We start from the raw sequence: 10,327 nt of genomic DNA on the forward strand, positions 1-10,327 counted from the left end.
TTCATAACTCAGTGCCTAGCCTCTTACTGACATCACCGCACGTCACTGCCAACAACATAGCGCTTGAATGTAGAACTAAGCTGATCTTAAGTAGGGATGCACTGATCTGATATTGGATATCAAGCAGATACTAGTCTTGTGTCCAGTTCTATCTCCATAGCGCTGTGGAGTAAGGTCTGCCTACACCACACACACATTTTGGGATTGGAAAAAAAAAACGCTCTGGGTTGTTTGCATTTCTTTAAACCAGTCACAGTGGTCTTGGGCAGTGGCTCTGCTAACTAGTCTCTGGAAGGAGTTAGTTAAGTCTTGGGACACCTGGCTGCCAGATGTCCCAAGACTTGCAAAACTAAGTTTACTAACGATTATCCAGTAAGAAGAAGATGAAGAATTGTCATTGATCCGGGTTAGGCTGACACAGACCCAAAAAGCTGGATTGCGTATATTTAATTTATATTTTGCGTCGAAATGAGCCAGTTGAAGTGGTTTGGGTATTTGGTAAGGATGCCTCCTAGGCGCCTCCCTCGGGAGGTGTTCCAGGCACGTCCATCTGAGAGGAGGCCTTGGGGAAGACCCAGGACTAGGTGGAGGGATTATGTACCTGGCCTGGGAACGCCCCGGGGTCCCCCATTCGGAGCTGGTTGATGTGGCTGGGTAAAGGGAAGTTTGCGGTCTCCTTCAGGTTTACCTTATAAACTCTCTCTCCCTCCCCTCTTGGCATAGCCATCAGTGCTGAGAAAAACATTTCAGTTGCAAATGGAATTGTTAGAGTGGAAACTCTACCCTAGTATACAGTGCCTTGCGAAAGTATTCGGCCCCTTGAACTTTTCAACCTTTTGACACATTTCAGGCTTCAAACATAAAGATATAACATTTTTATTTTTTGTGAAGAATCACCAACAAGTGGGACACAATTGAGTGGAACGAATCTCTATTGGATATTTTAAACTGAAAAAACTGAAAGTGGTGTGTGCAAAATTATCGCCCCTTTACTTTCAGTGCAGCAAACTCACTCCAAAAGTTTAGCGAGATCTCTGAATGATCCAATGTTGTCCTAAATGACTGATGGTGATAAATAGAATCTACCTGTGTGTGCAAGTCTCTGTATAAATGCACCTGCTCTGTGATAGTCTCAGGGTTCTGTTAAAGCGCAGAGAGCATCATGAAACCAGACCACCAGGCAGGTCCGTAATACTGTTGTGGAGAAGTTTAAAGCCGGATTTGGATACAAAAAGATTTCCCAAGCTTAAAAACAGCGCAATCATTTTGAAATGGAAGGAGTATCAGACACTGCAAATCTACCAAGACCTGGCCGTCCCTGTAAACTTTCACCTCAGACAGGAGAAGACTGATCAGAGATGCACCAAGGGCCCATGTCACCTCGGATGAACTGCAGAGAACTACAGCTGAGGTGGGAGTCTCAACAATCATTCGTACACTGCACAATCTGGCCTTCATGGAAGAGTGGCAAGAAAAAGCCATTTCTCAAAGATATCCATAAAAAGTCTCGTCTAAAGTTTGCCACAAGCCACCTGGAGACACACCAAACATGTGGAAGAGGTGCTCTGGTCAGATGAAACCAAAATCAAACTTTTTGGCCACAATGCAAAACGATATGTTTGGCGTAAAAGCAACACAGCTCATCACCCTCAACACACCCATCCCCACTGTCAAACATGTGGTGGGCAGCATCATGGTTTGGGCCTGCTTTTCTTCAGCGGGACAGGAAGATGGTTAAACACTGAGGGGAAGATGGATGCAGCCAATACGGACCATTCTGGATGAAAACCTGTTGGAGTCTGCAAAAGACCTGAAACTGGATGAGATTTCTTCCAACAAGACAATGATCCCAAACATACAGCAAATCTCAAAGGAATGGTTCACAAATAAACGTATCCTGTTAGAATGCCAAGTCAAAGTCCACCTGAATCCAATCGAGAATCTGTGAACAGCATTTTTCAGTTCTTTCCACAAACGCTCTCCATCCAACCTCACTAGCTCGAGCTATTTTGCAAGGAAGAATGGGCAGAATTTCAGTCTCTGTTAATGTGTTACGTTAACTACATACTTACCATATTCAGCCTGTTGTTCCTGTGCTAAATTTCTGTTCTTTGTCCTAAATTTTGTGAAATAATTTCTAAATAAATCCAACTTAAGTGTTTTTTTCCTCTTCATGACGCTGTATATGACTTAAGTTTGGAAAATACTGTACACATATGTTGAAATGACATAAAAGGCCCGTCCCTTGCAGCCGTGATAAATTATTCTGACGCTAATGCTTATCTACCTGTTCAGGAGTAAATTAGCCAACTCGGTGTCCTTTTTGGACTCTAAGCTGCCATATTTACTCGGGTTTATAAAGTCTCTGGTCACGCAACTGTTAGAAACACTATTATGTTGTGTTTTTGCACTATATTTTTTGCACGGTAGGTTTTGAAAAGATTCCTGGATGCTGGAATTTGTCCGAGGACACTAGTTGTTGCACTTTATTTTATGCTCTATCGCACACGTTTTGTATGTCTGTTAGCCATTTTGATATTTTTCAAATATTTTTATGAAGTTTATGTTTCAAGTTAAAGTAGTGGAATGTTAGAAAATCGTTGTGTCACCGTGGTATCGGCATCTAGAATTGTGGCACCGACTAGGGAGACCGGTATGGTTGTAACAAAGGATAGTTGTAACAGAATCACTTTCACCAATAAGGGTTAACAAAAGTCATGTGTAAATTTCATGTATAACCACTCCCTCCCTGGTCTTGCATGTGAATTTGCACGGCTGTGAGAAGTGCAATTTTTAAACCAAAAGTTTTGGGATGAAGTCTATATTTTGATTAGTACTAATACTGTTGAATAATTAGGTACTTGTATTAGCTAAGAGATAGGTTTTATGTAAATGTGAGTCATTTCATCCATGCTAATTACAACACTACCATGCTGATACAGCTAGCTAAACATTGTGCTGGGACAGGGGTGGCTGGTTGAACACAATATAGAAAATGTTAAAACCGTGCCCGTAATCACAATTCACATATTTTCTCTATTCTACTTCTTTTTTTTACAGTATGCCAAGACGGGTGAAGAAAACGAATAGGGTGTGTCTGCTCATGTACTTAAAGTTGCATCAGATGAAGTGAGGCAGGGAAAACAGTTGCTAAAGACTACTCCATCTGCCTGTGACACTGAGCAGATATTGCAGAACCTCAGAGAACAAGGTTCAAGAAAGCTGCCCAGTATGGGCGATCACAGGAGTCAAAAAGTTTTCAATGCACAGCATCACTGGTACTGATTGACGCAGCTAGATTGACTGAGTGGACATGACTAGCCCATGTGAGGTAGGCCTCGTCACTTATGACGCATCGTAGCCATGACAAGTGCAGATTAGTGGGTCCCTAAGTAGAATAGTTACTAGGTATGCATCGTTCTTTATGTATTTAGGTACCATGGGTGTACAACTGACTGTAAGCTGTGGCTGGGTCAGTGCAAGCTCTGGGAATTCTATCCCACCTGTTTTCAAATTTACTTTTTTTGGACTCCAACAATCTGTAATAAGCTCAACATAGAATGCTATTTAAGCTGGTATTGTGTTTTGTTTTTTGCAGATGAATTTGTAATATCTTCAGCATACACATTACATTGTCTGCGAAAACTAGACTTGTCCACTAGAGCCCGACCTATATATCGGCGGGCCGATATTGGGCATTTCTCGATATATCAGTATCCACATTTATAATGGCCGATTTAAAATAAATAATAAAATAAATATAATTCAGAAAAATTAATAAAAATAAATAAAACAGACTATTATAGTGTTGTGGTATTTAGTGGAACTCATAATAACTACAAAACTAATCTTAAGGAATCTGTTTGTTTGGTAATGCGTTTGTGCATTTAAGCAAATCGTATATCAGTTTTTAAATAATCAATATTTGTATCGTCTTAAAATCCTTTCAGTTGGGCTCTATTGTGCACCTCCTCTCGGCTCTGTTCTCAGGCTTTAAAAAATCTAGTCCGTGATGACAGACTTGGGTCACAGGTCATTCCAGAGAGGGAGAGCAACTTTCTATTTTTTTTTTTAATTTCTTTTTTTTATCAAAGATTTTTTTGGGCTTTCCCTTTTTATAGGGAAAGTGGATAGACAAGAAAAGTGGGAGAGGATGACACAAAAGTGCCACAAGCTGGACTCAAACCTGGCAGCTGGAAAGGACTTAGCCTACATGGACGCACGCTGTTACTGGGTAAGCTAGAGGTGTCCTATCCTATTGGCTTCTCTACAAAAAGTCAATCAATCAATTTTTGTCACATAAAACCGTACAAGTCCTCCAATAGCTCCCTGGAAAAGCCGTGTTCCCCAATCTGTTAAACATGCTGAGGTCCTATCACTTTCAGAAAATTCGATCTCAATAATTCAGACCAGTCTTCAAACTGCCCATTCTTTTCTAAAATCCCTGAGAGGAAGGTTTTAAACCAATTTTTGTACAAATGTATGTCATCAAGAGACAATTGGTCTGTCACAAAATGTCTGCTACTAGGCTCTGGCTGAAAATGTCATGCCTCTAAGCCATGACATTTTCCCTGCAGTGAGCCTATAATACCCTCTTTGGTTTAAACATTAGGTGTTAAACTTGGCCTCTTCTCTTTCAGCTCACCTCTTTCCTCGCTGGAACTCAAAAATGTTTCCAAATCGTGCGCAGTTTTTGTTTTCTTTGAGACGACATTGCCATATTCACCAAGGCTGTAATCTCCCAGCCAACTGGTCGATTTATTGGTCCTAACGTTCTGGATCGACCAAATTCTGATTGGTCAATTTTTTGCGGTGTTATTTTATCCGGTGGAAGCATAGACCGTTACGGTCCATCAGTGGAAAGCACTATTGCTATGGGGGGGGGGGTTTCAAAGCATCCCTGTTTTACAGGTAACAGTCTGTCTTCAGAACACTCCCCTTGTTTCTCTTTGGTTGGATTAGCCGACCCACTGGGGACAGTTGAAGAAAGAACTAGAAAGCCTTGGTTTATTGGTTTGCTGAATATTTTTAATTGTGATGTTTTAATTTACAGTCGGTCCTCCTCTACCATGTCAAAGACATAGGCAGTGTGGCAGAATTTTCAAAAATAGATAACGGAAAAAGTTGACTGCAAAGTTTGCAATTAACAGTTTGCATATCGCAGCTGGACTACAAACATGGCATATCACCTAAAAACGTTAACTAACTTGTCTGCGTTAGGTTGCCCTGTCTGTTTTGAGTACTAGCTAATGAACATATCAGAATTGGCATATTTCATAGTCTAATAATCGTTTTATAACTACCGCGCACCCTCCCGCAACTACGGTATAGTCATTTCGTGTCTCAGCCGCTCCGTGCGAGGACATGCACCGACAGACGAGTGGCATTTCAGTGCAAAATATTAGTGTCAAAAACGTTTAAATCTGCAAATAGCCTACAGCACAAGTACTGCGGACAGTACAGTTAATTAATCTTGCTTTTTCCGCTCCTCAGGACCGCGCCCCCTAGTCGAGTTTTCACGACTTCGGTCGACCCAAGATTTTCTTTGGTTGATTGCTCCCTATTATCACAAAGCACTCTCTAACCACTTCTGTTTTGTTTCCAGTTGACCCATTTTGATACAGAAAGCCCAAATGGACTCCATTTCAGTCTTGCGGGGCTCCCCGGCTCTCCGAAGAAGCGTATTCGAGTGGAGTGTCGTGTGTGGTTCAGACTCGTGTCGAAATACTGTTCTGACAAAGGACCGCTGGGAACACTGACTGCAGTGGAAAGATGAGGAACGTTCAACAGATTTGATATGAATTTATTTTTTTATTATTTGTTTATTGAGGCTGAATTACACCCTCAACATTTTGTATGTGAACATGACAAACTCTTCCAGCATGAAAACCGCAATCTAGAATCTCCATCTATGATTTCCTAACAGAGCTGCTTGGTTTCCACTGAATTGAATGCGGCTTCAATGGATTAGTACTTACTTAGTACTTAATTCCAGTGACGTAAAATATATTTCTATATTTACGATGAGCATGTCTGTAAGCCCATCCTTACAGAGATGTTTTACTTTTTGAGTAACTCATGTTCTGTGCTTGCTTTCTCTGTGCTGTATAATGTATTCTATAAGAACATTAAACAGGTAGTTGCCCAAGCCTGTTCATCACTGTTAAAAGATAATTCCGGCTTATTTTAGCTTTTTCTTTTTTTTTTTTTAACCCATACTAAGTCTACCTTGTACTCACCAAGTTAATAGCTGAGACTTGGGAACACAGCCACTCACTAAAAGAAGTCTGAACGTTTATTAACACAGATTACAAACAAAACTCCTGTTTATTCAAACTTTTTTGGAAGAGAACAGAAGGCGAACCGTTATGACTTGAACGGTTGGTTTTATACATCAATCACAGGTTACAGACCCACTCTTGCTTCAGATTGACACTGTGCTTACTGTAGTTCACTGTAGAATAAGATTATTAGCAATGTTGCTACATTCTCCCGTCCATTTTAAGCTTTTAAGGAAGTTGTTGCTTTGTTTCCAACCTGTCTTGACTGCTGGGATCTCTTGACCTTATGTTCCCACATCTTCCTATTACTTGGTGAGTGCATACTGGTAGAAAATTACAGACAAAAGTATGAAAATTAGATCTAAACCGAATACGTTTTAACCTATAGTTGTATTGGTCCACTTCCCCCCCGATATTGCTGTAGCAACCTGTGTTGATGTCTTGAAACTGCAGAAATGGCTTCTTTGTATTTTTTTAACTTCTAATTATTAATGACGATACAGTTGTCATGAAAGTCTCTGGGCAGTCACTACATTTACTATAGAAAAATGGAACTGAAAAGCAACCATAGCCACAGTGCCAGTGGTTGGTTTTGCTCATCACCAAATACGCTTTGGTTCTTGTACTGCAAATTGTAGGCACATTTTTACCATTGTCATCATCCGTATATCCCCGACTGCCCCATGCCCCATGAAAACTTACATGAGACCCCGTGTCTTAGAAGTCAGTAGGTAAACTATCTCGGCATGGCCAAACCACAACCCGGGATAAGTTGGAGAATGTTTTTTGTATTTTTTTTTTAATTTTTTTTTAGGGGTGTGTGGGAGGGGAGTGCGTGGGAATTACTTTTCAGTTAGGGCGCTATGACATTTTGGCCATTTCTTCGCTGTTTTCCTCACTTTTTGCTCGCAGGCTCTCTATAGATCTATCTAGGGGTGAGCAAGACGACAACCACCATTCATCTGGGACAAAAGTCTATAACCTTCCCAATGACTCCGATGCTGTTCAGTTAAGGTAATTAAGCTAAAAAAAAACTGCATAGTTCCCCTTAACTTTACTTTCCGTCCACTCTTGTGACTCTGTACAGTATCTATTTTGTGGTCAATAGGTGATTCTCTTACAGTTTAACTAACATTTTAGTTTATTGGTATTCCGTGACTTTTTTATAGGTAGAGAACAAAACAATGTAAATAAAATCTTTAAAGTTAACTGCTGCTTTATTTTTTTTATTGTTGCAGTTTTGACTCTGTTTTTGAATGTTTTGCATATGGAGTTAAACAGTGATGGTAAGTTTTGGCATTGACCATTGGATTATATTGTTTTGTAAATCTGATTATTATTTAGTAGGGGTGATCCGAGTATCCGGCTGAAACGAGTATCCGGTACGGATAAAGCACTTTTGCCGAGTACACGTATTATACGAGTAATATGAGTCACATCCGTGCTCTGATTGAACACAACTCCTCAACTGCCGCGCAGCGTTCTGTGATAATCACAGCGCGCCCCCCCCCCCCCCCCCCCCCCACCTACAAACACGCTCGATCAATCACACACACACCAGTTGTGCCGCGGTCCTTAAAAAGTCTTAAATCACGTTTCCTAAATTAGGCCTTAAAAGCATTAAAATTGTCTAAATTCAGATTGTTAGGTCTTAAATATGTTTGTGTCATGTCACGGCGAAAATGCAGGCAATCCGTTGTCGAATATTTTTTTTCCCTCTGTCTTAAGCCTGCGTTGTCGCGTTAACATAAACCCATTGTTAAGTTCCTATCCCCTTACCAATCGGCTATCCTAACCTTAACCACTCCCCACCAATCAGCTGCTTCGTGGGCGGGTGTTGGCGTGGCCGTAGTCGGTGGATTTGTATTTCGCGGGATTCGTAATATAGCAGCATGCAGGTGATAAAGTAATTGTGAAGACGTCTAGAAACACTGGAACTGCAAGGTCGTGACATGGCTTGAAAACAACGAGTATCGTTGGTTATCGTTGGGAATCGCAACGTACAGCAAAACACAGAGACTACGTAAAGGCCCCCGACCCCCCCCCCCCCCCCCCGCCTACAAACACGCTCGGATCAATCACACACCACACATGTGGCCGCGGGTCCTTACAAAAAGTCTTATCACGTTTCCTAAAATTAAGGCCTTAAAAAAAGCATTAAATTGTCTTAAATTCAAATTGGTAGGTCTTAAATTAGTTTGTGTTCATGTCACGGCGACAAATGCAGGCAATCCGGTTGTCGATATTTTTTTTTCCGCTAGCTTTAACCTGCTTTGTCGCGTTACATAACCCATTTGTACAGGTCCTATCCCCTGACCATCGCTATCTAACCTTACCACTCCAACCATCAAGCTGCTTCGTGGCGGTGTTGGCGTGGCCGTAGTCAGTGAGATTTGTAATTTCGCGGGGATTCGTAATATAGCAGCATGCAGGTGATAAAGTAATGTGATAGACGTCTAGAAACACGGGGAAATGCAGTGTCGTGACAAATGGCTTGAAAACAACGAGTATCGTTGGTTAGCGGTGGAAATCGCACGTACTAAGCAAAAAACACAGACTACTAAAGGCCCCCGACCCCCCCCCCCCCCCCCCCCCCCATCGCTATTTTCTGCTCCACACCGCTAGCAACAATGTCAACGCTAAATGCTAATGTTTACGATTGGAAATCTACCGCCACCAACTCCACTCTGACCTACGCAGTTTGTGGCTCTACGCCAACACTCGATCAGAGTGGACGGGGGGGGCGGCTGAGGACGAGGACCGTGACAAGCCATAATTACATACAGGTCAAATGACGGGACTGAAGAAGTTTTCCAAGCAATGCTTCCAGATTTCAAGCTTGTACAGTCATTTACCTCTGGAAAGACAAATAGTATCCGTGGCTAAATTTGGATTGGCGCCTAAATATCATAAGGACCTCATCACAGAAGTCCAGAAATGCGGTGCGTTTTTGTAATTATGTTCCGATGAGACTGAGCCAGACAACCAAAAGGAAAAAACTGGACTTGCCATGCCGTGTATCGTTATAAATTGGTAGGACACTCTTTTGGGAAGGCTTTCTCAAGTGCAAAATCACTGTTTTTTTTTATTAAGTATATGATTGTTTCCAAGTATATTCACAAAGCTCAGGAGTAGACATAAAAACTTAAACAAAAAATGGTCACATGGAGACCTAAGAAACACACCTATAGATACACACACACACACACACACACACACACCACCCACACACACACCACACACACACACACACACACACACAACACAAACTGCAACCCCTTCATGAGTCTTTTGCATTTTAAAGCAGCTGGAATGGCATTTCAATTATTTTTTTTTTTTGTTCAAAGGAACAGTGTTTTTTTTTTAAATATCACTTGATGTTATGTTCACTGAAGGGTTATAACCATTTTCCAAGGGACCCAATGTTCTGAAAATATTGTACATAAAATATTTTAGACAGCAATACATTTTTTGGGTTTATGCTTTCAGATTACACACATTAGTCAATGTTCTTAACCTCAACCGTTTTGTCATTTACACTGTTAATTTTGTGTTACCTTGGAAAGATTAGCGGTATATTTCCTATTGTTTTGATCGTAAGTTGGTCTTAAATTTCATTTATATTGGTATTAAAAAGTCTTAACAGTCTTTAAATTTAACTTGTTATACCTGTAAGCAGACCCTGCACCAGAACATGGAGAAGGCGCTCTCTCTCTCTCGCGCGCGCGCTCGCGTCCCGCGCTCGCTCCCGCGCCCCCGCGTCCGCTTTCACTCGGGTCTGCGGATCGTTCCGTTAACGTTAGGTTTCTTCAGCTGTGGTTTGTTTTTAACTTCGGTTTGTAGTCCTTACATAGTAACCAGTAGTTTCTGGTGACGTGGATTTCAGACATGCTGCTTGGTTTAATGCAACCCGTTGCGTCTTGCCATCGGAGATTTTTTTTTTTTACTGTCAGCTGCCCCCCCGCCCCCTCTCCTCTTCTTCACAACCACACACCACACACCACACACACACACACAACCACCACACACAAAACACAACACACACC

At 41.5% G+C, this 10,327-nt stretch overlaps 1 protein-coding gene and 1 long non-coding RNA gene across 3 annotated transcripts in view; one reads left to right on the forward strand and one right to left on the reverse strand.

Annotated features, from left to right (window-relative positions):
- The window catches only part of LOC116693090 (uncharacterized), a 124,584-nt gene that overhangs the window by 94,092 nt on the left and 20,165 nt on the right, over positions 1-10,327 (reverse strand). The gene's annotated exons all lie outside the window — the stretch shown is intronic.
- LOC116693088 (histone-lysine N-methyltransferase SUV39H1) overlaps positions 1-10,327 on the forward strand; it is a 24,982-nt gene that overhangs the window by 9,684 nt on the left and 4,971 nt on the right. The window lies entirely within an intron of this gene.

Source organism: Etheostoma spectabile, chromosome 7, assembly GCF_008692095.1.
Source record: "Etheostoma spectabile isolate EspeVRDwgs_2016 chromosome 7, UIUC_Espe_1.0, whole genome shotgun sequence".
In the NCBI taxonomy this organism is placed as follows: Eukaryota; Metazoa; Chordata; class Actinopteri; order Perciformes; family Percidae; genus Etheostoma; species Etheostoma spectabile.